Source organism: Aptenodytes patagonicus, chromosome 11, assembly GCF_965638725.1.
Source record: "Aptenodytes patagonicus chromosome 11, bAptPat1.pri.cur, whole genome shotgun sequence".
Classification (NCBI taxonomy): domain Eukaryota; kingdom Metazoa; phylum Chordata; class Aves; order Sphenisciformes; family Spheniscidae; genus Aptenodytes; species Aptenodytes patagonicus.
This window is the reverse complement of record NC_134959.1, coordinates 13,712,417-13,737,416: the sequence shown is the minus strand read 5'-3', so window position 1 is coordinate 13,737,416 and position 25,000 is coordinate 13,712,417. Positions and strand designations below refer to the sequence as shown.

General features: G+C 39.0%; 1 protein-coding gene across 4 annotated transcripts in view; it reads left to right on the top strand.

Moving 5' to 3' along the window:
- Positions 1–25,000, top strand: part of ZNF536 (zinc finger protein 536) — a 354,954-nt gene that overhangs the window by 79,765 nt on the left and 250,189 nt on the right. For 3 of the 4 annotated variants that reach the window (XM_076349185.1, XM_076349184.1, XM_076349187.1), the window contains exon 4: positions 23,608–23,731. The gene's annotated coding sequence lies outside the window, so the exon portion shown is untranslated. Of the gene's footprint in view, positions 1–15,210; positions 15,268–23,607; positions 23,732–25,000 lie in introns of those variants that run through there. The other variant, XM_076349186.1, reaches the window with a different exon arrangement.

Here is a 25,000-nt window from a genome sequence, read left to right as displayed (position 1 = left end):
TGATTTTTGCATGCCTACTTAATGTGCATGTATGGCACTACAGTGACCTGAGAGATCATAATGGCTCCAGAGGAGCCATTGCAGGCTATTGGGCAAGTGATCTATGAATTAAAAATTCTTTAACAGTTTTTGAAGAAGCTATTATGGTTTATTGTGTCAGTGACACCTGCCTTTTTAGTATGTGGACTTACTGTGTGCTCATGCCACTTGCACAGGCCCTAGAAATGATGTTGTTCAGAAGAGGAGCATTAGTGAGAGAAAGGGCTGAGCAGCAAAACAAAGTTGCAGACAGGCTGAGTCTGGATTTTGAAAATCTGAATGCTGAAAACGTCCCAACTAAAGTTCAGGGGAGCGTGGCTTTAGGGCTCTTGTTCAGCCTGTTAATAGCCCAAATTTCATTAAATCCTTGCTCTAAGATTTAGCTTTTTACAAAGCTTGAAAGTGCATGCTGGGGTTGGATTGCAGCCCATCTGTAGTCGTCTCTGCCATGGGATTTATAAAGCTGTGATTTGCAAGGCCATGACTGGCAAAGCTCTAAATTCTGACCTTAAAACCAGCACCACAAAGCTGCAGAGAATGCACGGTCTCAGTTGATGCTACAGATAAATTCTGCACTGAACAATTTATGTGAGTTTAGTATTAGGTTGCAGCAATCGGAGAGCTTCCTTTTCTTCCTTATGTACTATTAAATCTCTGAAGAAGTGAACAGTTGAGATGTAAAATGATACGTTACTAGTTTGAATGTTCCCACCCAGAAATGAGGCTCTAATGGCACTCACCATGGAAAGGAGAGATTACACTAGAGCTGTGGAAAGGATGCAGATGTCCACTAATAAAAGTGGGTTGTCCAGCCACCGAGAAATGGGTGTTTTTATTTGGATAAAGACATATGAACAGAAATGTAGTGGCTGTTCACACTGGAATTATATCATAAACTCATCCCTCTCATGAGAATGTTTATGTGTGCCTAGCACAATGCTTCCCCAAAAATTTGGACCAAGAAGCATGCAATATACCTTGTGATGTGAAGCTTTTGGCAAAATGAGACTTGATCACATACCTGCTGTTTAAAATAATGTGATAGGAAGAGGCTGTAAGACTGTTCAGCATTTTTGTGCTTTGTAGAAGGGAAATTTTGAACTCTGACTGGTGAGAATTGTGGACGAGCAGTGGACTCCTTGCTCTGGCCTTGTGGGACAGAGATTGGGAAAACACCAGATGTTTATGCCCATGTGTCAAAAGTGTATCCCTTCTGACTTTGAGAGAGAGGTGGAAATGCCTTGTGGCACAGTTTCTGTGAAGTCTCATGCAAGTTTACTATCCTTACTTTGTGGGAGTGGTGTACTGCTAGCCTCCTTAGTGGTTCAGCCCAACCGTTTGCTCCAGAAATGCTTTTTGTTGTAGTAAAATACATATTGTTCTTACGCTTTTTTTAAAAATGTAACTTGTTTGAGAAGTTGCAATATGACAGGGTGTCCAAACACATGATTAACAAAATGTGCTTTGCCTCTTTTTCTATGATATGTAACAATGTGGGATAATTTCTTAAGGGACAGTGAATATGTTTCATGTATTTTGATTCCCAGCTAGGATGGTGCTTTTGGGGAAACCACAATTTGCAGAACAATGAAGGAGTCTGTTTGGGAGTTAGAATAGTCTAATTTAAAATAAAGGAAAAAAAAAAGTATTCCAGGGAATCTGAAGGTAGCCCAACTGTTGGTTCTAGCTATTGATTGAATGCCATTCTCCAGTGGAACACAGGGTCCTATTGATGACTTTCTGTGATAAACAGGCTAATGTGGATCATCTTTTAAAAATTAATGTAAAATAGGAAAAAGGAGCACATTTTGCACATGGATTAACTCTGATTTGGTATTAGTCTATAAGTAAGGCACTTAGCTCTGAACTTTTTTAAAAAAATGTCTGGTTCATTAAAGAAGTCCTGCTCCTGTGAAATTGCACGTGCTGATGGTGTTTGAACATAAGCATAACCTTAAAATAAGACAAAAATGTAAAATGTCTGCTCCAAAAGAGGATTCATACGCTATACAAAGACTCAGTGGAATTTAGATTTCTAAATCTTTGGGTGTGACGCTTAGTAATATAAAATTCTTCAAGCACCTAGGTACCTTATGCCGGTGACTGTCCTTGTAGGTCCGGGTAGGTTCATATGTACCCAGGACTAACACCTCTTCCTGCTCATGTCCGGAGCTTCCAGGTTTTGCGTAATGGATCTTGGGGCCGAACGCAGGATTCGGGAGCTCAGCCAGGTGCCTAATAGATATTGCAAGACTCTGCTCTTAGATAAGTGCTTTATTGGATGTACGTAGAAGTGCTTTGTTTAATCAGGACTGTGGCACTCTAGGAAATTCTAGAGTGATCATATATGTAATTCATTTTGTTTCTGTTCAGCATTTGAGAGTCCTGTATATTAGCCAATTGTGAAATATTTAGAAAACACATCATTGAAAGTAACATTTCACATTTGTATTTTCCCATAAGTATATTTAACTGTTAATGAAAGCCATGGGACTGAAAGCTGTTGAGAAGAAATCTTATTCAGGAGACTAGAGCTGTAGTGCTCTCTGACTCATTTGATCCTCCCGTGTCTCCTTTGGGATTCAACCATTTTTGAAAGGAATTACAGATAGCAATAGAAGAATAGCTTTGTTACTGGCTATTCATTCCATGGTGTTTCAACATAGGGCACAGATTAATGTAATTTATTGTGTTGATTTTTGTTTTCTGGACATCTGTTCAATACACCCAAACTCCTTCTGTATAAGACTCTGAGGAGCCATCAGTTGGTAGCAGTTAGAAAACATTGGGCTAGATATTCACTGGTGACTTGGAGGTAAAACTCTTTATGCATTGGATCTCCGGTGCCCTGAGCTATCCAATTGTCTGTGTCAAATAACCCCAATGTGCCTTGTGTCAAATATTACTGATGTCACTATTGACATTGTGTCAAAAAATGTCATACCTAATGTCTGTCACTGAAGAATGGTGGTAGAGTCAAAATGTGACAAAAAACACTTAGGGACAGATAATGCAAGTACTGTGCATCTTTCTCTTTCCCCTCAAAGGGAACTAAGTAAATTGTGAGTGTCTACTCAAATTTTCTTATGCAGCACACATTTAGTGTTGTATATTTCTAGCGATAGACGTTATAGATTTGAACTTCCTAAAACATTGGTAAACAGGGGAAGTTATTCAAAACAAGTTTAAAATGACCCAAGTTGTGCAGTTGGTGTAGAACAGCTCCATGTGTTCATCCAAGGCAGTAGATAGCTTCAAACGTACAAATGCAATGATGCAAGAGATACAGGGCCATGAGAAGCACAGTGAAGAAAACAGATTTGGTTGGTCTCATTACGCTTCTCTGTATGTTATTTTAAAATGTTACAGCTTTGTAAGTTTGAAACCCATGATTGTGGATGATAATACTCATTCGTTTTGTGAGGTGTTATTCTTATCGTTCTAAATTGAAGTTTACTTCCAGTATACTTTTCAACATGGCTTGATATGGCCTAGTCCCTCCAGGTCGTCTTACAGTATTCTACAGTTTTAAGGGCAGGATCTCCCACCCATGTGGATGTAGCCAAAGAAATGTTTACAAATGTCTCTGAAGAGACACACTTTCAAGCCTTTTTCCCTTATGGGAATTATGGGATATTTTAAAATACCCTGACACTGATTTGTAGATATCCCCCCCCCCCAAGGGTTTGAGTATTTTGTTTTTAATTAGTAGTATCTCTGAGTCTCTCTGGCTCCATGGAATCAGGGTCTGTATCCCTTCACCTTCAGAGGCAGCATGAGGAAGTTCTGCTGCTCTCGGACTGGACTGTGGGCAACAGTATCTGGCAAGAGTTTGACTTTGAGCAGACAACTTCAGTAATTCCAAAATACTCCTGTTAAGTAGTAGTAATAATAATAAAATAATAGCGGACTTGAAAGCAACATTCTGCTCTGCTCCTAAAGCAACTGCCTACAGTTTTCTCAAGTAGATGCCTCATGTTGCCCTAGGAGCCTCCGGACTTGTGTTGTAGTGTCGTCTTGTGTTGTCCAGGAGGTTTGTGTGATTTGTTAGAGCCACAAGGTCAGATCTTCTCAAGCAGTAAAGAAATGTTAAGAGACAGTGCTTGATGTATCCGTCAAAAGGCTGACATATCATGAGCTGTTCTAGTTTTGTACAGCTTCCCATGAAGCGAAGGAGTCATATGCAGACAGTAAACATCCTAATGTCTGGGTCAACATACAGAATCAATTACTGCAGAGCAGCTGTACTTTCAGTACCTGCACTGTGGCCTACCTGCGCTGACTGCTGCTATTTTGGAGGCAATGCTGAGAGCTGGTGAAAATCCCAATGCACTGGGATTGTGAATCACCCAGTGCTGGCATCCCGTTTGGGTTCTTAGACACATAACTATTTTTTTTTTTTTAAAGTGCTGTGAACTTTGAATCCATATTAATTTTATGGTTCTGAAACATCTTTGCCTAAAACACGGTAACAAATAGAAACTAGGATGTGCTCAGATTATGAATAAAAGCTGGGCTGTAGGAAGAATAAAATCCTTCAGTAGAAGTACTCAGGAAGGTAACAAAAACATCGATGCAAAGCATTTACCTAATTACCAACATAACTGGATTTAACAAACATGGAATAAATTACTTCTGTTGGCTTCATTATGTTAAATTCGTTTAAAAAAAAAATCTAGTCTTGGGCATTTTACCTCTGAAATACACAGTATTTGCAAGTTCAGTGCTGCCAACATTTCTCAAATAAGTGAAATGGCTTAGGTGACATTTAAGATGATTTTGTGTATGATGAATGGCTCATTTACTGTCCTACATTTAAACTCGGAGCACACTGAAATGTGTCTTTTGAAAGTCTGAATTAGTACGTCTGGACTCATCGTCAAGTTGTCTTCAAAATAGCAAACAAGAATCTTCCAGAGTTTTTTTGGGAACTTTGTGTAATCTAGATCCTGTTCCTGGAAGACTCCTTCCCGCTTGCAGGCCTTCTCTGCTTTCAGTGTCTCATGTTGTCTTATCCCAAGAGAGATCCTCTGTTATGGCTTTTGCAAATATACCATTTTTGAGTTAATAAATAACACAGAAACTTTTCCTGACCTACTCTTGGCCTCCAAGGTGAGAAGCAGAGAAAACAAAGGAAGAAGCTCAGCTCTCCCTCTGTAGATCTCAGTTCCAACCTGAGTCGTGGGATGGAATTGAAAGGAGAGAGTTTTCTTTTCATCCTGTACCAATTTCAGGCATTAAAAAGTTCTGTTTCATTGGCCAAGATTGCTCAAGCTGTTCTATTTGAATAAATAATATATATTTTGAGAGAGATTCCTGAACTCTGTCCTTTTGGCATTCACTTGTGCTGATGAAGCTGTAGGTTAAATGCTTGCTCCAATTAAAAAAGGAAGAAGGACAACAAAAGAGTGAGCTCCAGTAGGAGCGGGTGAGTGAATGTGCTCTACTAGAATAACCTAGTCTGATGCTCAGGATACTCACTTAGGATGTGTGAAGCTGAATACCTGGTAGACCTTATTCAGAGCCAGACCTGAATGTAAGCCTGTCCCATTCAAAGGGGATGTCTTTATTTCATCCCTCTGTAAGGTACCTGTGGGTCCTTTATTTTTCTTTTTCTTTTTTTCCTGACCGCTACTTTTATGAAATCCTGGTAATACCAATTTGTTCTGTTTTTTGTAGGGCTTTCTGCCTCTGCTTGCCCTCTGTAGCAAAGGCATGAATTCTAAATTTGTATTAATTCTAAAAACATTAATTCCCATAAAAAGAGTTCATGGCTGGACTTCGTGTTTGATAAAACAGCATGGTAAAGTAACACGGTAAAGTTTGTTTAATATACAAATATAGTATGTTTCCATCCATTTAGTTTAAAGTTCTCTTTCTTATATTTAGCAGTTTACTAATGAGAATACCTGTATAACAGTAATACTTTAATGGTATTTACTAACATAAATATTTGCTTTCTAGAAGTAATGTTACATAAAATTCCTGAACTGCAGTCTAAGCAACTGCTGGAATGTTTGAGGTAAGAAACCTGACCTTTGGGGAGGATCAACATCAGGAAAACAGTGTTTCCACTGTTTGTGATTTGTGTCCATAGTGAGGGGGCTTGGAATGGCAGGAGGGCAACCAATGCACGCTGCGTCACGGCTGAACCCCAACGGAAAGTTCTTGTCATTATAATTACATTGATAAGAGAAAATATTTTACATGAATTTCAGCATATCCTTGTACACTCAAAACAGACAGTTCGGCAAGGTCTTTCCGCAACAGATAAGGGAAAATAAATAGAAAGAGACCTTCATTTATACTAAACGTTAGCAGTTGCAAAACCTGTGTGGAAAAGAAGAATCTTGAGTCAGCTTTGTTCTAAATGCTGATGAAGTTATATTAGCCGCAGCTTGAAAGCAGAACAAAAAATGTCGTCTTTGAGGCATCATCTTTTCCACATAAATTCTGCTCCTTCTCCCTCAAACTATTTAGTTGCCAGCTATTATTCTCAAGTGTTTGCATTCAACATGCATCGTAAAGTATCGTATCCATGTATCCATGTTGCTGCAGTTGATACTCAAGTGACGGTCCTGGTATTTAATCAAAGCAGCTTTGACTGGGTGCACAGATGACAGTCAGCAATAGACATGTGAAAGAGTGAAGTTTCACCAGTCGTTCCTCAACTGGATGGCTTTTCCAGATTGTAGACAAATATACAGAAGCCTTCTAAAATAGTAAACCTCCCACAGGTTTATTCTTGGAAGTGCAGGAATTTGCCTGGTATATTCAGGTGACTGTTGATACGAGACTGGGGCAGGAACAGTCAGGTAGTAAAATCTTTTCCAGGGTGGGCTTGCAGTTGAGAGATGGAATGGAGATGCCCTTTACTTACAATACCACTTCTCTTATTTTAATTATTTTTATTTTAAGGATTTCTTTGCAAGGGGTCTTATACTCTCTTTTTTTTTTTTCCTTAGCAAAGTAGTCCTACTTAGCTTATTTATTTTTCAGCTTTAAAACATCAGCATTTTATAGATCTGAATTTCACAATGTGAGGATGATTGCTACGTACAATTTGCAAAATTGTGATTAACCAGCCCCTGTTTCGAGTCAGTTCTCCCTAATTCACAAAAGGCTTCCAAGAATAGTCTGCACAAAATTCAGTGTGCAAATTGTAGGGCAGATTTTTAGAGGGCAGTTTAAAGAATGAAGTCCTAAGGGTTTTATCTATATTTATATCTCTTGTTAAACCAAACTCTTATGTAAATGTTACAATCTGTAAATAACAAGCTGAGCAGCTTTCTTAAAGGAAAGATTGCATCCACATTTTTTGAGATTTGGCAAAATTATTAACTTACACAATAGACTAATATACAAGTATATTTGGAAGCAACTAATGCTAGCCTGTGTCTTCATCTGTATTTTATGGATATTTAAAGGTTTAAGAATACATAGACCTTTCATTTTCCAGTAAAAAATGTCTCAAATTGAAAAACACTGCCCTTAGTGATGGCTTGAAAAAAATGGAGATAGCTTTTGTATACTTTTACTTTTTATAGCCATTAATGTTGTAGTAAATCTTGTATTATTGTATACAGTCTAGATTATTCTTCATTCTTTTGCCTTTGGACAGGAAAGAAATTACTGGCTTCCATCAGTGTTATTGGCAATCCCCATATTCTGACATCTGTTCCTTTCTAAACATTTTACCAACCTTGATGAAATGTAGTTTAGTGTTAGAAGCTGACTTGAAGAAAAAATTGGATGATAAAAAAATAACATTGATTAAACACCAGAAGTAATTTACCAATGACTATCAATATTTTGATGGCCACTGCAGTTTATTTCAGAAAAGCTAGACATCTTATAGAAATTTTAATCATATTTAATCTTTGAATTAAGCTGAATAAATGAATTCTCATTTTTTAAACAGAAGGATGAGAGACTGATTTTGCTCAATTTTAATCAAACTCTTTGAGCTGTATTCCTGAGAATGTTTGGGGCATATTTTATAGATGCCATGCAATACACATCTCCCAAAATTAAAAATCTCAATTAATATTTTCTAATACACAGTGGAGATGTCATTTGTGACTTTGCCCTTTCCGTGGACCTGTGCCACTGCAATGCTAGACCTAGATTTGCCTGTGCTAGAGCAGGTGTTGGAGTAGGGGAGTCCTGCAGGGCACTCGAAGGGGCCTCAAACAACAAAGGTGGCGGGTCTCTGGTAAACCACTGACTTTACATACACGCCTTCTTTATTAACTGCGCTTCACTGAAGTCAAGCAAAGTAATAAAAGGTGAGTGTGATTGTTCTCTCTGTGGTACCAAGTGTAGAGCAATTATGGTGTGTCTTTCCCCACCCTGTGGGGCGGTGAGCTACAAGAGGACCCTTGCAAGAGGTTCTTGAGGGTTGGGGCAAAAGAAGGGGTGAACGTTTCATTTCCAAGGACTGGAACAAGCTAATTACATTGTGAAGGAGTAGGGTATGAATAATATCCTCTTGGGAAGGGAATTATGGGGGAAATAAATTGAAAAGGGCTACTATAGAGTGCGTTTCTGGTGTTGTAAAAGGTAGACATACAAAAGGATGGGAAGCTGTGATTAGATTTTTTTCAGAAGCACTTAGCAGCAGTCTCAGTGGAGCTGTTGAAATTCATGGGGTTTACTATGGACTGGTAATGGTATGGTATGATAATGGTATGGACTTGGGCAATGCTAAACTATGAGACCCATGTCCTATGGGTGGATCCTCCCTGAATGTTTTTCAGTGAGGCCATAATACTTCAAAAGGGGGAGGAAGGCATATTTCTCCAGCACTGTATATGTATAAAAACCATTGAGGACAAAATGAAATTGGAGCTCTTGATCAAGTCACTTAGTCTCACCAAGATTTTCAAAGGTGGAATTACTCCTCTAGCAACAGGATCTTATAGGACTCCAAAGCTAGTTTTTGATTCCCTTACTTTTGAGAGTAACTTGAACCATTGAGGGTTCAAGGTAGTTGCTAAGCTATTTGAAGTGGAGGGGATTTGAGATATTCGTTTTCTCCGTTTTACAGAAAATTTTAATTTGAAGGAAAATTTTCCTAACAGACCTCCTTTAGAAACTCAGCATTTAATGTGAAAACAGTTTTCCTTTCATTTCCTAAAAGTCATGTATGGTAGCAGAAACTGAGTGGTCTAGGTTAAAGTGGTGTGTAAACTGACGATTTTTGGATTCTAGTACTCTGTGCTAATCATTAAAAAGCAAACAAACAAACAAAAATTCACACATTTCAGCCGGAGACCTCTCAGCATGTTTTATAAATTCATTCAAAGATGAATGAATTCTCACAGTTCCTTGCTGAGGATATTTAGTAGAGAAAGTAAACATTATAGACAAAATGTCACTTTTGGGAAGTGCATTGTTTTTCTTAAAGCTGATTTTTTTTTTTTTCTTTCTGAAAATACATTGTATTCAACTGTGCTTATACGTACCTACCAGGTGTACAGTCTGGTGGTCAGGAGACTGCCTTGGGAAATGGGATGACCCAAGTTCAGATGCACGTCATTCCCGAGTCTGAGCAACTCAGAGTTAAAATATAAAAACAAGAATAAAACAATCTTTGAATTAGACAAAGGAATAGGACTTGATTCTCCTCTGCTGTAGCGTGTTCCTGTAACTACTAGGAGACAGAGATCTTGACTCCGTTGTCTTCTGACAAACTAAAGTCAACATCTAAAAACTGTTGTTCTAACACAACTGTGTTTTATACAAACCTTTGGAATAAAAAAAAAAAAAAATTCCACTTCTCCCCCCCCCCCCCCCCCCCAAACCCTAGAAATTAGAGAGGGAAGAAAGAAAATTGTCATTCCTTAGTCGTATTTACTATCTCTTGTTCAAGGATGGGGAAATGGAGAGGAAGATTCAGTTGTTTCCCCCAGTGTCACACAGCTAAATCAGCAGGAGTCTGACATAGGGCCCAGGAGTCCCGACTAACCGGGGCAATGTTATAATCGGTAGGTGTCTGCCCTCCCTTGTCAGACCCATAATGCCTGATAGCCTTCTCGTATCATCTCACGGGCTCCCTTTAACATATGGTTTCAAAGCTGTTGACGTTCACCTGCTTAGATATCTGTACAAACTACTAGTAGGAACTACATAAATATCTAACAGATGCACACATTCACCCTGGGATTAATGCATTCTGGACTCGGACCCGTCAGCATCACACCCCTTCACAATCGCATTTTATTTTTTCACTTGCTCATGTGGTGTACACCTGTGACATGCTGGCAATGCACTTGCTTGCAGTGAGAGAGCCCCTCAGGTTCAAAGCTATCCTTATATCTTTGTTCCCTTATGCGTGAACCTTTTGAGGTTTCCTCTTAGTGTTCAAAAGGCTTGAGCGTGGCATTACATCTTTAAAACCTATTCTGACCCTTTTTTGAATATACTGAATATAAAAGCAGAAACAAAGCAAGGAGAGCTAGATAAATAGATGCAGGGAGACATCATAAGAGGAAAAAAATAGCTCCTGAGCTTGCCAATATTACTTCATGCTTTTTACTGCAAACCTCTAAACGAACAATAGACCACCACCTCATGCAGCTGGGTGTGCGAATTGAAGGTGCGCTGAATGTGTGGGCTTTCCAAATGTAGAACAATAACAGGAACACCTGTGCTAAATAACTTTGCATTGATTTTATTTTTTTTACAATATTCACAGTCCATCTCTTTTAGAAGTCTGCATAGGGGAAAAAGAAGGACTTGTCAACTTTATTTTCAGTTATAAGACTTATCTCCCAAGGTTCGATGGAGCTGTTGGAAAATCATGGGGATTTGCATTCGCTAAACAAATGTAGGATTGGGTCTTAAAATGGAGGAGAGATTGTGCATCTTCTGGACCCAGCTTTGCTAATGTACGTTGGCTTTGGCTAACAGTCTCCTTGCTGTTCAGTCCTGGGTTTTTTGCTTGTTTGTTTTGTTTCTCTCTTAAATGAGCAGCCGACGTTTCAATAGCCAGTTACAGCAACAGAAAGGTTAAGAAAAATACTAATAGTCTGTAAATGTATATCTTAAGGCGCATCACTGATTTCAAATTATTAATATTTAATAATTCTTGGTTGTTAAGTGAAATGACATATCAAATCAGAAAAAGTAGAATTGAGAAATTTCTGTAACTTAATTCTCATCACTGCAGAACCACGTAGTTACTATTGCTGCTATTATTATTTAGAGTCATAGATTAGGTTTAGTGTTATGTGTGATGTTAAATTTCAGGGATAATTTCACTGCCAAGAATTTACCGTAACATTCTAGGCTATGAATCTGAGAACTATAAAGATGGACATCATCGGTAAAATCTAAGCATACTTTTTTGGTCAGTGTGTCAGCAGTGTAAATGGATCCAAGGGTTGCTCAAAGGGCTAGTTAACCTTTTCTCCTTTAACGATACCCGAATTTGAGGTTCTCTTTCACCTAAGTACCTACCGATTTATGCCCATAATTTCTATTAATTCTGAGTCTTTCTTTCTTACATTGTTGTTACTTGAAATGGAAAATATTGGTTACAGTCCAAGAGAAAAATTTATAGCCTGTCATTGTAGCCTTGTGCTATTTCAATAGAATAATACAAATGCATTCCCTCTTTGTGATAAGTGTATTTTTCCTTTTACTTTCTCATGCGACGTTCAGACCCTTTCCAGACTTACTTTGTCTCTGTGGTCCCAGAGATTATAAATGCTCAACAAGCCTTTAAAGATATTTGTTACCCTTTAAAGCAAGGGGAGCAGACTCTCTTGTTCTCTGTCACAGTCAGACTGGGACTGCGGGAGGCAATTTTGATCTTGTGTAGCTAAAAGTTGGGGCTTGCAGTACTTCCCTGTTAGGTCACCTTATAACCTTGTGAATGTTTTCCTACATTTTCTATGCGAAATATGGCATCCGCCAATGTTGGGGAAGGTAAAAAAAGTTTTCCAGGCCCAACTGAGCTCCTGTTGATGTGTTCAGTGAGGAGGAGACGGAGCTTAGGAACACAGAAGTGCTGCATATTTTGGAAGTGAGAAGGAGACCCACTGGACAAAATTTTCTTTCCAGCAATCAAGGGAAGATGGGAGTCTCGCAGCAGTAATGTGGACTCCTCTAATTACCACTTCCAAGTTATTAGCATCTGGAGCCCTTTTTCCCTTTCCTATCTAGCAGTTACAGAGTGGGATAGATTAACGTGTTGCAGAAGCTGTGTAGTGGACTAAGTTTCTCACTGTTGGCATTTGGTTGTTTCTGAAATTGGTACAGCTGAAGTACAGGCTTTTTACCTGGCATTGAATCCCAGGCCATTCTCTTTGTAGATGATGTATTTTCAAGTACCACACAAATTATTTATTTACTTCTCTGCTCCCTGCCCCCACCAAAGAAAAAGAAGCACATCTTAAAAAGCCGAAGAAAACCAGTCGGACACATGTTTTGCACATGAAGAATCACGTCTATGGTAAAATGGGATCCATATGTGTGTTTTGGATGTGAGCATCAATGCTCAGTTTAGCTTTGCCCACATGCCAGGGTGTGTGCGCCACTGCCGAAAGCTTAGAATTTTCTTGCTAAATCACACACAAAATTTGAACTTGGGGTTGCGTTAGAGTCATAAGTTCATATTTTTCTGTTGTTTCTTTCCCCATGTATAGTGTCCTTTGTTTACAACCCAAATCCTCTCAAGATTAAACTTTTAAAAGACTCTGTGATTTAATGGCCTTAGGATCAGATTCTAACGTCCAGTGTGAAACGAACTTGACTGTAGCACTCAATAGCAGTAGAGGATTGTTTGCAGTTGTGAAGCCAAACGTTATTCAGAAAAAAGATGCTGGGACGAGTTTTTGCATGGATGAAACATTCAGATGAATGTTAAAAAACTGAGTAACAATAGACGGTGACATACACAGAGGGTAAAAGAGGAATTACTACCATTCCAATGTAGCATTGCACTTCCCCCCCCCCACTCCCCCCAACCATAAATATCTTGGGAAAAAGCTTCATATAAAGAAATATGCTAACTTGAAGCTATCTTCTGCATGTGTCCTGCAGAAGGATCTGGACAGATGGAAAATTGTCCTGCATGAATCTGTGTGCCGTTTTAAAATTTATAAAGATAATTGTCTTTTCAGTTCATCTTCCAAGTTTTGGGCTTGTTTATGCTTATACATTAATTTTATTCCTTCCTTTCACTTTCCCCCAAATAAGAACAATCTTGTAAGTTTAAGATCAGATCCTTGCTATTGCTCAGGTACTTTGTACTCCTCTGGTAGTGGAAAGCATCTTGTGACTTCACTGGCCTCCAGAGGATTTGAAATACCATCTCTAAGACAATCCTCAGTAAGCGGCGGCAGTGGCAACAGTATGCCATCTCCTTTCTCTCTCTGAGGATATACTTGGAGCAGGGGGACAACCTGTGACTATCAGATTAGTTCCCTGTTGAATACAGGTAAAATGGATGAACTGGCTAGAGAACAGTTCTGAAGCTTGTTTTACTGTACACCAGGTTGTTAGTTGGGTAATCCGAAGATTGTTTTGGAGACCAGTGATATTCTGCCATCACATCTCAGTTATTTTCAGGGCATGGGAAATGAGGTTCAGATTTTAAATATGGAAAGATCCTTCCTGTGTTTGCATAGAATTTAGCTGGTTTGGGGGTACTAATGCTGTGTAATATAAATAAAGCAAATTTGAAAGTAAGTAATGCTTCAAGCAAAAGGGAGGTGAGGAGGGGAGAGATGCCTTTGTGGCATTTATTTTCTTGATTCTTTTTTCTTGTCATCACGGTCTTGCTCCTGAAAAGTATAGCAAGTTGCTTGCTACTAGCACTTCATTATATAGTAACTTTCGAACCTTCCTACTGGGGCTAGGTGATCAATTATTTTATAAAGAAAATGGGGTGGTTTTTCAAAAGCTGTGTTTTATTTTCATTTATAATTATTTCCACATAAGTCTTCAATTTTGAGTCTTGAATTGGACACACATGCACACTGACTTGCATGTAAAAGATCTGTGACAGCAGTCACATGATGTTTCCATACCATAATTATTCTCTGAATCAGGCCCAGAGTCCTTGGGAGATCCGGAAAACCTACAAAAAGCTGGTTTGAGTTTACCTATGGGACTCAGAACTCAACTCAGGTTTTTATGTCACCGATAAATCTTTTTTTTTGTAAAGGGAGGGAAGTGCCTTTAACTTCTTGTTGTCTTACCTTTGTATTAGAGAGCAGTTTAGTTTCTTAAAACAGTAGACCCGTAAAAGGAATGCCATCAGCTGGAAATCTGGTCTATGTGAGTGTTTTCGTGAGTTGTTCTTGCATCTTCCCTTGAATGTTCTTGTTAAGTTTTGTGATTTAACAATCGTATTTCTCAGATTCTTAAATGGAGTATATATTTCACTCATCTGTTGCACAAGAAATCCATGTAAAGATAAGACGGTTTTGATTTTTCAGAGGGGAAATGGTTAAGCTGATTTTACCAAGGTGCTACTATTTGCAGAAAGTAAATGTATAAAATACATAGAAATAGTTTCACTTCCTATCAGGTGACCTGAATGTCATATCTCTAAAAATGTTATTTAAGAAACGTAGACAGATTTTTCATCTTTAAGTTGATCTTTGAAAACCTTGTCATGGCTCCATAAGAAATCCATACTTCTTATATACCTTAGGTAATAATCTTTACAGTAACAGTAGATCCCAGAGAATTTCATGGGACCGTGCAGTATGTCAGGACTATGACTGTAAAAAGCACCTGAAAATAAGGCTAAAAGAGATCAATCCAGGTAACTTTTCACGTGGCCAAAAAATAAGAAATACGGCTGCTCAACAGCCAGACCTTGTGGGAGCCTCAAGTAGGAGGTCCTTTCATTTTGATGAGTATGTACCTTCTTTGCAAGGGTGTTACCCTTTCAGCTTACATAGGAATTCACATACATTTCTTTAGAAATAGAAAAATCGGTGCTTGCATGAATGCACATATGAAACCTTGGTTTCATATCTTCATATGGATGGTAACTGCCATATTGTGAACCAACAGGACCTCTCTGCCAGTTCACAGAATCCCGTCGTTTCTGCCGTGCAGCCCCGGTGTTACGGAGGTGAACCGGAGCACTGCATGCCATCGGAGGACTACATCAGCAAATCAGTGGCTAATAAAGACAGGCAGCAACAGCAGCAGCAGTGTTGGCCTTCTCCACAGCAGGGTACCACAGATGTTTCAGATAACAAAGTGAGCTTCGCTGACAGAACATGTGTGTAATATATAAAATAATGGGAACCGAAAGAAGGGGGGGGGGGGTAGGCCACTCCAATCCACCCATGTAAAAATGTTTTTTATTTGTAAGTGAGCAGCTGAATACAAATGTTGTCTGCTTACATAGAAGTAAAAAATAGCAGGCTGATGTGTATGAGAGACTTTGCATTGTTTCTAGTAAAATAGACTATGCATTGAAATATTTTCCTTGTCCCTAGGGTGAGTCCAGATCTTCAGCTGGGGTAAATCCATGCAATTTTATTTTCTAGCAATTACACTTTTTTTACCTCCTCTGAAGATCTGATTGCGCTGTGGTTGCGGGGGATCACGGCCAGTTTCCTGTGTAACCCTGTGGAAGGCTGAACCATTTTTGGACAGTACCAGCTCTACCAAACAGTTGCTACACCGAGGAGTTTTGCAGGGTGGACCTGGAGAAATAGGAATATGCAGTGATGACCCACAATTACCAGGAAAAAAACCATGAGCAGTTCTCAAATAAGATAATTAGTTGGGAACTGGAGGAGTTACAGCAGAAATCCCTGTTTTTGTGATATAATAGGCTTACCCTCTACTGTTCAAGTGTCCCAAAGTAATAAGATCAACCTCATAGTTGAGGAATCCTTGGGTGAAGGAGACTTTCATAGTCCTTTCCTGCACCGGTCCCAAGGGCGTGAACAAGGAGCATGAATGGGGCACCCTCGAAATTACTGGGTCACCCAGTGCCACTGGTATCTGGTGAATGCTACCACAGCGTAAGGGTCCCATATGACTGCATGTGTAGCCAGCTGAACAAGGGTTTGCAAACGGGATTGGAAGAAAACCCAGAATGACTGGTTGTCCCCCGTGTACCTTCTTTGTGCCTGTGCTTCACTGCCAGTGCTCGTACGCCACAAGCGAGAGCTGCCCCAGAGTGTGCAACTTGTTAGCCCGCTTTTGAAGAATAATAGACAATGGGATTCAGCATGATGGAACAGGAAACTCCTATCAGAGGCTAATAAATGTTTCCTTGTAAAATGGGGAGATGCTTATGTGAGTCCAGATATAAAGTGAAAGTGAGACAGCCCCCAGAGGAATTACTGAGGTAATAAATGTACTTACTAGGGCAGTGTGTGCCAGAGCGAGACAGAAATGGGCTAAGACCAGAAGAAAATTAGAACCTCAAATTCAAGCTGAAGCTCAGTGGTCAGATGAAATTCAACCCTTTCCTCTGAGAAAAGACTATCTGCTGGTGACTGACTGACTTGATTATCTGCGATCGGCATGGCCAATGAAAAGAACAACAGTGTATGATTTCTGCCATCTGTCCTGTTTTAAGAAGTAAGACATGAACGTAGAATATGGTAACCAGCTGAAGGAGGATTTGGCTCTCTAGACATACACAATTTTACGTACAGGTTGTGCTGTTACAACTACACCATTACAATGGGTCAGGGTCTTTGGTGTCAGATTATTGCGGCATGCGGCTCAACGTCGCAAGGTGGCTAAGATCCTTTGAGACTGGCTACGGGATATGTGGTTTGGCCCAGCACTATGCTCCTCTGCATGTACTCATGTATTTTTTATCTTGTTCAGAATAGAGTCATCTAAATTGCGAGAGGTGAGGGCACACACTTATTCACAGTGAAATCAACATGAAATCAGAGGTGAATGATCTATAGTAGACGTTTCTGAAGCTCAAATATAACTAGGAAAATTGCTCTGAAAAACTTGTGGCTATATATTTGTTGTCTCTTTATCAAGGTTTGTATTTTCACTGGTTCACTAAAGCAAAGTATATAAAAGCAGGAGTTCCGTACTGCATTGTTTAACTGAAGAAAGTAAAATAAATCCTGATTTTTTAAAAAAAATTTAAAATATTTTTTTCCCCTCTGAGCAGCATCTTATAATTGAGATCCATTGAACATGCCAAGGTCAGAATTCAAGACACAGAATATGCTCATCAAGCTGCCCAACAAGATACCTTTATTCAGCCAAATTGGAAAACTTCTGTGTAACTCAAAAGATCAGAATAGAGTCCTTACTGAGCAAGGTTAGGAGGGATAGAAACAATCGGCTTATATAGAGTATTTTTACTTCATAGGAATGTGGTTCAGATTGCTGAAAATGTATCCTTTGCATGAAGTACAAGCATAATCCTATGCCTACTTTGCCCTTTGAGTAAAAGTATGCTTAATAGCAATTTCAGGGGGGAAAAAAAAAAATCTACTTAAAGCCTGTTGAGCAGAATATCCACTTATAGAGGGAAACTATAAGTGAATAATGTTAATGGAGTTCTGTTTTGTAAAACGCATAGAACAACTAATAGAATCAAGCTACTATAACAGTGGATGATTGAATTACATTTAAGAGAGTACCTAATTTATGACCTTTAAAAATAGTTTTAGAGCTGTCTGCTTGATAGGTTTTGTAAATCCTAGACCTCCTTCATACAAAAGTTTTTTAGGAATCTCATCTCTCACTTTATATTATGGTCAGAGGACCTTTTGTGCTATTGTACGTCAGTAGTTCCATTAAAATATTTAAGTAGGCTAATTACTGAAAGAAAAAAACTGCTCTCTAGAGAAAATTATTATACCTGTTTATTAGCGTGGGAGAAGTTCTTAATCTGGGAGTAAATTTTGAACAATAGCGATGAACAATGACCAGACCCAGGACCTCTTCAGAAAAAGGAATTAAGCCCTATAAATATCAATTATTGAGTGGTTTTCCTCAAAACAGTAGTTTTTTAAAAAGTAGGAGTTTGTGCGTAACTTCCACCAATAACTGGCATACTATGTACAGGAACATGAAGTTTTATACTCCCATCACTTTTTTCCTCCCATTTAATTTTACTGTATCTGTTTGTTTTATTGCTGTGAAACTGATTCAGTGTTATCTTGTGCAAAGGAAACCCCCAAATTTACTGCACACTTTATAAAAACTGTTTGTATTTTTATCAGTTTTAAAGAGGTTGCTCTTGCAGACATTTGACGCTGATTTTGTGTCATAGTATTCAGGAAAGTAAAGAGAATTTGAGAGCCCTTCCGTGTATCATTGGGTTTTATATAGAGATTCCGTGTAGGAATACCCTTCTAAAACTCTGAAGTTTTACATCATTCCTTAAAACATCGTACAATTTTGTTAGCTTTTGTGCCAGAGGGTTATGCCTGCTGTGGTGTCATTCATTGCTCATCTTAAAAGAAGGCAGAGAACAAAGGTGGAATAAGCTGCTAATCTTCTGGATCAGCCAGACGTTATTATTCAGTTGTATATGGGAATTTAAGGCACCGATCCTTAAGGGCGAGAGGTGCAGGAGAGGGGCTGCGAGGCTGCCAGAAGCAGTCACTTCCTTGTAGCATCCCGGTTGCCAGAGCGCTGGTGCGTCATGCTGTCTTAAATGTGGCTTTTGCCTGCTGGGTGCAATGGAGCTCTCTGTGGAGCATCGCATTTCCAGAGAGCTACAAATGGAATTGGCTAGTTTAAGAATGCGATCATTCGATTTATTTTTTTTGAAGATCAATTTAGCAAGAAAGACCCTAGTACTTTATAGGTCTTGCTTGTTCTCTACGAAAGCGCTGTGCCGTAGCTCTGCCCAAGTTCCTGTTGAGGTAACCTCAAAATTATTACTGCTGCAGAATCGGAGCCAAAAGAGCTGGACTGCATGTGTACAGCTAAGGAACAGACCAGAAAAAGGCAGTGAGATTTCTGTGGTCAATCATACTTACGGTTCTGTACTTTATAACATAAAGTAAAAAATGTATTGTTTTACAGAGAAGCTCCATTATAGGTCAGCCCTTGTCTTAACCAGCCCCTTGACAGTGGCCCCACTTGACTCCCAATACAATTTACTCTGACCGTTAGTTAAGGACTGTTTCTGCTATGTCTGTGGTGTTCGCAGCTCCATATGGTGGTTGCTTAAGGCTGGTCTAGAAGTAAACAAGAAATACAAGGTTTCAGTCACACAAAGGTATGGGGCTCAGTCTATAAAACTAAAGAAGGAATTAAACATAGGGAGATGCTCTGTATTTATTTTACACCAAATTATGCCAGGAATCGGAGATTAGGTCTCCTCTTTTTGTCATTCTTATTGGTTCATTATCATACCTTTTCCAAAGTAAAACTATTTTTTTTTTTTGTGATTTTATTGCTGCTTTTGTGAAAATGAAATTACTGCACTATCCTGTATGTTCAGTACTTGCAACAAGGAGGGATTCTGGCTTTGCCCCAAACTGCTTACAGTCTGGATACTTTCACAGTGAACATCTCTGGAGCAGCGAGGAACGTTTTTGTGAGGATGAGAGAGAATGTCAGGCTGAAGCACCATAAATAACTTAGAGCCCTCAGATAATTGTCCTGTGAAAGTTCCCAGTGCTTCCAGTTTCTTCCTACCCACCCCTATTTTCAGCTATCAGATACAGAATCTTGACTTAATATTGTTAATTGCATAGTAAACAGAACAATATTGTTTGCCCCAAGACAGATTACCATTTCTCATTATAGAATTCTCATAGACCACAAATCATTGATACCATCTCCACCAGTTATAATAAAGTTTATCTTCAATCTGATAAAAAGCATGTACTGAATAATAACTGTTGCTCTTATTGTAAGCGTAATGTAAAAACATGCTTTTTTAAAAGCTGCGTAGTTCAATGAAGTTACAATTCTGCATTTGCCCTAGCAAAGAGAGGTGAGAGTTGTGGACGTAAATGGTCAGATTTCCAAGCGCGACTCTGTGGGTACAGCGTGTGCGTTGCACTTGACAGCTGATGAACCTCTTACCACAGTCAACTAAAACAGTCAGTCCCACTTTCCCTGCATTTATCTGTGTTTGTACTTGAACCCGTTGTTCAGTGTGTTACGTATTTGCATCTTTAGCTTATTCACAGAGAATTGAAGTGTATTTAGATGCTGTAAGAAGGTTTATCTCTTCATTTCAAATTGCAGAGATCCTCAGTGGTCTGAAGGTTTCTGCCTCTGTCCCCAAGATGAGTAGTCATACCTGCAACATTGCAAGCACTGACACTACTAAGTCCCGGCTGAAAACTGCCTGAAAAAAAGTTTCATTTTACTTATCTCCCACCACTACTTGCGCACACTCACAGATGAAGAAGAAATAATTCAGTATGACACAAACCACCAAAATCCATAAAGGGAATACCGTGGCAGAAGTATGGATATTGTAATGCTTTTCAACTGTTTTGCACAAAGTGGACATCTTCCAGTAGTGCATTTCCAATCTTCCCTGGTGAATTTAGGTACTCTTTGGGGGGGTTAATCTTTTAGCCCTAAATGTTTTTGTCGTATATACTAAGATGGAAGCATTTGCATCGTTGCATAAGTGTCATTAAGAACAAGATTGGCCCAAATGTTAGCTGTCACAGCTGAAGTTTGCATTTTGCTACCTGTTTCCATTGAGATCAGGCTCAGCCAGCAAGTTCAGCTCTAAATACAAACTTTCTCAAAGCCTGGCTCTGCTCCTGACTCAGGGTAGTGCTACTTTGGTGAGAAGTCCTAAAATTTGGAGCCAGTTTTAAAGTTCAGGGACACTATAAGACAACTGAAAATATTGTGCAGGTCCATCAGGGTTTGGATCGGGGTGTGTGAAGTTGTGACTGAATCAGGTTCTAGTGTAATTCTGTGGGGAAACAAGGATTCAGCAGGATTCTTTCAGAGTTGAACCCCAAACTCATTAAAATATTACAATAAAGTAATTAATGCACATGGCCACTAGACACTCTTAAAATGTAAATTTCACAGCTGTAAGAAATTAGATTTGTTTAAAAATAACAGAAGGCTCAAGTACAAATTATGGAGTAAAAGCCTATAAAATTTCAAACTTGGTTTTAAGGCACAGCCTTTTGGGGTTTTTTTTGGTTTGCGGGGGGGTTTGGTTTTTTTCACTAGATCATTTACTTTAGCACTAGCATTCAGAAACTGAATTCCTTGTCTGTCTTTTGCCTCTGAAGTTGTAGTCAGGCACCAGTGTGGAACTGCTTAGTTGGGAAGTCTTCTTATCAGAAGGTCGGACTTTGAGAACAAGGCAAATTTTGCAACGAGCCTGTCCCCCATCTGAACCCCATCTTGTGTTCAGGAGGTGCCAGGCTTGCAGCTACAGGCACAATATTGTGAAGTTCATTGAATGCCAGTTTGAGTTGTTTGCACAGCTGGGAGGACAGGTAGTTCTCAGCTGACACCCATGTATTAACAGTTGTTGGGACCACTGCTTTTTCACTGTACGTGCGTTTTGTCTGGCACAAGCATAACTTGACCAATTTCAGTAGTTCCTAGAAGTCAACGCCCCTAAATCAATCTGTGCCACAGAGGCTAAGAAAATTAAAGCCGCTCCAAAGTTCAGGAGCAATGGAGCCAACTGGATTTTACAAAGGATGTAACGTACATCTTTTCAGTGCAGAGGCCTAATTCCAGATTCTCTGGCTCTCTCACCTGTCGGTGTTTACAAACATGGGCCTGACTATAATGCAAGAAAAGACTTCAACTAACAAATGTCCGGCAGTGTATTTCAATCCGTTTATGTTTGAAACAACACTGAAATATAGGGCTCCACAATGGCTTCTTGGCACACCAGCTTTAGCAGAGTACTGAAATGGTTGAAGGAAGGAATTCCGGTCAGAATATGTTCCAGATGAATCCTGTTGGAGGTCCATTTCTAAATGTATTCTACGTGCCTAACTATTAAAAAGTTCAGATTATGACCCCTCTAATGTTATTTTAATGCTAGTTTTTAAAATGTAATTATAAATCAAATTACATTTGAGATCTGAAGCTGACAGTAGTGAGCTGGAACACTCTAAGAGCTGCTTTAAAAATAACCCCTCTCAAACTTTATTAGTGATTTCAGAAAGAGAAGTGCAAGTGGACTGGCCAGATTCATCCACACTGTTTCTGTCTGAGATAGGACAACTTGCTACGTGTCAGTTGTTTTCTGTTTTACAGAGACATAACACGGGATCTTTCCTCTTTACCTGGAAATTGCATTTCCAAAGTTTGAGTTTCTTTCTTTGAGCTTAAGCAGAAGGCATGAGCTCATTTAAATTTTATTTCTTCCCTTCTTTTCTCATTCTTTACCATAACGAATTTCTCTAAAGATTAAGATTTCTAAACACTGAACAGCAACCAAAAAAACAACTAAGTGGAGAAAAGCAGGCCATGATTTGGCAACTGCAAAATTTTGGGGTGACTCAAGCAATCATAGGAAAGAAATGCACTTAGTGACTGTCGTTGTGTTGGTCAATGGCATCTGCTTACCTGGGTGAAGGTATGTATGTATTTGAAAAAAAGGGCTGGAAAAGAGACCAGAAGGACATAGCTGAGAGTATGTAAGCATTCAGCAGGGTTGAAATGCTGTGTTCAAATAACGTCTATAATGGTTTTGGTAACTTTATATTTCTTTTTCTTTTTTTTTTTTTTTTATTTTTTTATTTTAGTAAATGTAAATGTTTGCGTTAGATACTCCTGTAACCTGCCTAAAAATGAACCAATCCACAAAGATAGTACATTAGAAACTATAGAATTCAAATTTCCATTTATATAGATGTAGTTTAAGCAAGGGGAGGGAAGAAACACCGAGTAGGTAGATCTGAACAAACAATTCATAGTGACTCCTTAGGTACGTTTTTTGAGTTTTTCTTTTCTTGTGAATGTGGAAAGTATTTATTCAGTGGTTACTTACAGAATTCTTCAGTGAATAATACATTTTAAAAATCTTTATTCGTAGAGTTTTTTGTTTAGATTATTTATAAATTTATAGTCATAGCTGGTTACCTAAATCATGTTATTTCTTCTGTTCCCTGATTGCATGAGTTACATATTTACTTGATTCAATACACAATGTAAATTGTGAGCATTACAGCTGAACATACATCTCAGAATTTTTGTTTGGTTGCTCAGTTACATAAATCAGCCAGTTAGAAGAGGGAGGGGATGTACCACATGATCTACTTAAGCAGCTACTACTTTAAAATTTTGAGATTATATATGTAGAAGTATATGTTTTGACCACAGTATGTAGATTATATAAATTGAGTGGTATTATTTCTATTCCCTGATTAATGGTTGATGCTGTTACATCTACAGAATGAATGTCAAATTCAAACTTCAATTTGAAATTTGGAGTCAATGAATATTTAAGCATTAATTCTAGATGTTGACTGTGAAGACATGCTAATATTGGTACAGCACATATGCTCCAAATTTTGCAGACAGACAAAAACAGAATGTAGTTACGTGTTCCTAATGCTGTTAACTCAAAATTTTACTTTGAATTACAATGTTTTATACTGTTTACTCAGCTCTCGTTTTTACCCTGTTTTGCAGATGGGGAAACTGAGGCAAAGAGGTTAAAGGATCTCTCCTGGGCCACAGAGTGTGTTGATGTCTGTTCCCACTCCCTAGACATGTGCACAGACTACTAGACTTCTCACTGCTCTGGCTGCAGCAGGTAAGACAGATTGTACATACAATGCGATCAATTCTTGAATTGACTTAAATATTTCCCAGAAAGGTGAGAGACTCCCAAATATCTAAATATAAGATCAGTATTCCGGATGAATCCCTGAAAATCATGTGAAACAGACTATTCCCTGTTGCAGACATAGAAAAATCATGGATGCAATGGTGTGTCAACTAGTAGCTAAAATGTATCTGTGCATTAAACAAACCTTTTTTCCTGATAGTTAAAACAGCTGGTGTGGTGGGTTGAAGGCTGCCTTTTTTTCCCCCACCCTCAAATAATACTCTTTAAGGGAAGGACACCAAATACCTATGGCTTAAGATGCTTTTTTTAATTGGAAAGACTATGGTGGCAGAGGAGAATATGGACATGATAGAGTATGTTTAGACTTTGTTCAGAATTGTGTAGGCTATGTTTATACTGCAGTTGCTGCAACTCTCGCAGATATAGTCATTTTGAAAGCTTCACAGTGCAGTACCATTGTAGCACACAGAGCGCCAGCTCTCCAGTTTCTTAGAAAGCTTTTTGGCATCTGAGCTAGCCAGTTTAAAGCATTCAGGAGTTGCAGTTGCCCCAGGGAATGCAGTTGTAGACATACACAAAAATTTCGCTCCATAACATTGAAAGCAAAAACTTCCTGATGGTGGTTAAGATTTGCATGAATAAGGATTATCAGATTTTATCCTGTGTGAGTAGAGAACCCTAGAAAGGAGGTGCTAGACTCGAATGGAAAGGGCAGTGCAGTGGTGCAATTCTGTGACAAGGTTACTGCATCACTTACTGGGGTTTGGATCCTGTCACCCGTTTTCATGATGTGAACTGCCTTTCTCGTAGGGCTAGGGGCAACACAATTTACCCATGAATTTGTCTGGATTCATTTAGGAAGTGTCATCAGAGCTGTGTGACAGATCTCTGTGCAGTGCAGGAGTCACGCCGGGGGATAGAGTCAAAATCCCTCCGTGTGTTGACAGACTGCTTGCTTTTCTTCCCCAACACATGGAGTCAAAGATGGCGAACTTGTAGACCAGTAGAGAGTAAAAAGATTGTTGCCTTTGAAGAGTTTCTTTTCTGCCTCTTTTCCTTATCAGGCATAAACTTCTGCACTAGGTGGTAGTTATGTATGTAGGAGGAGGTATGAGCTCAAACAAATTGTCTAGCCATAGGTGCCTCAGTGGAAATGCATTCTCACCGGAGCTTCTCTTGGAAGAAACTGGTGAATGGCAACCAGGGTCCTAGTGTCGACTCTGGTGAGGAGAC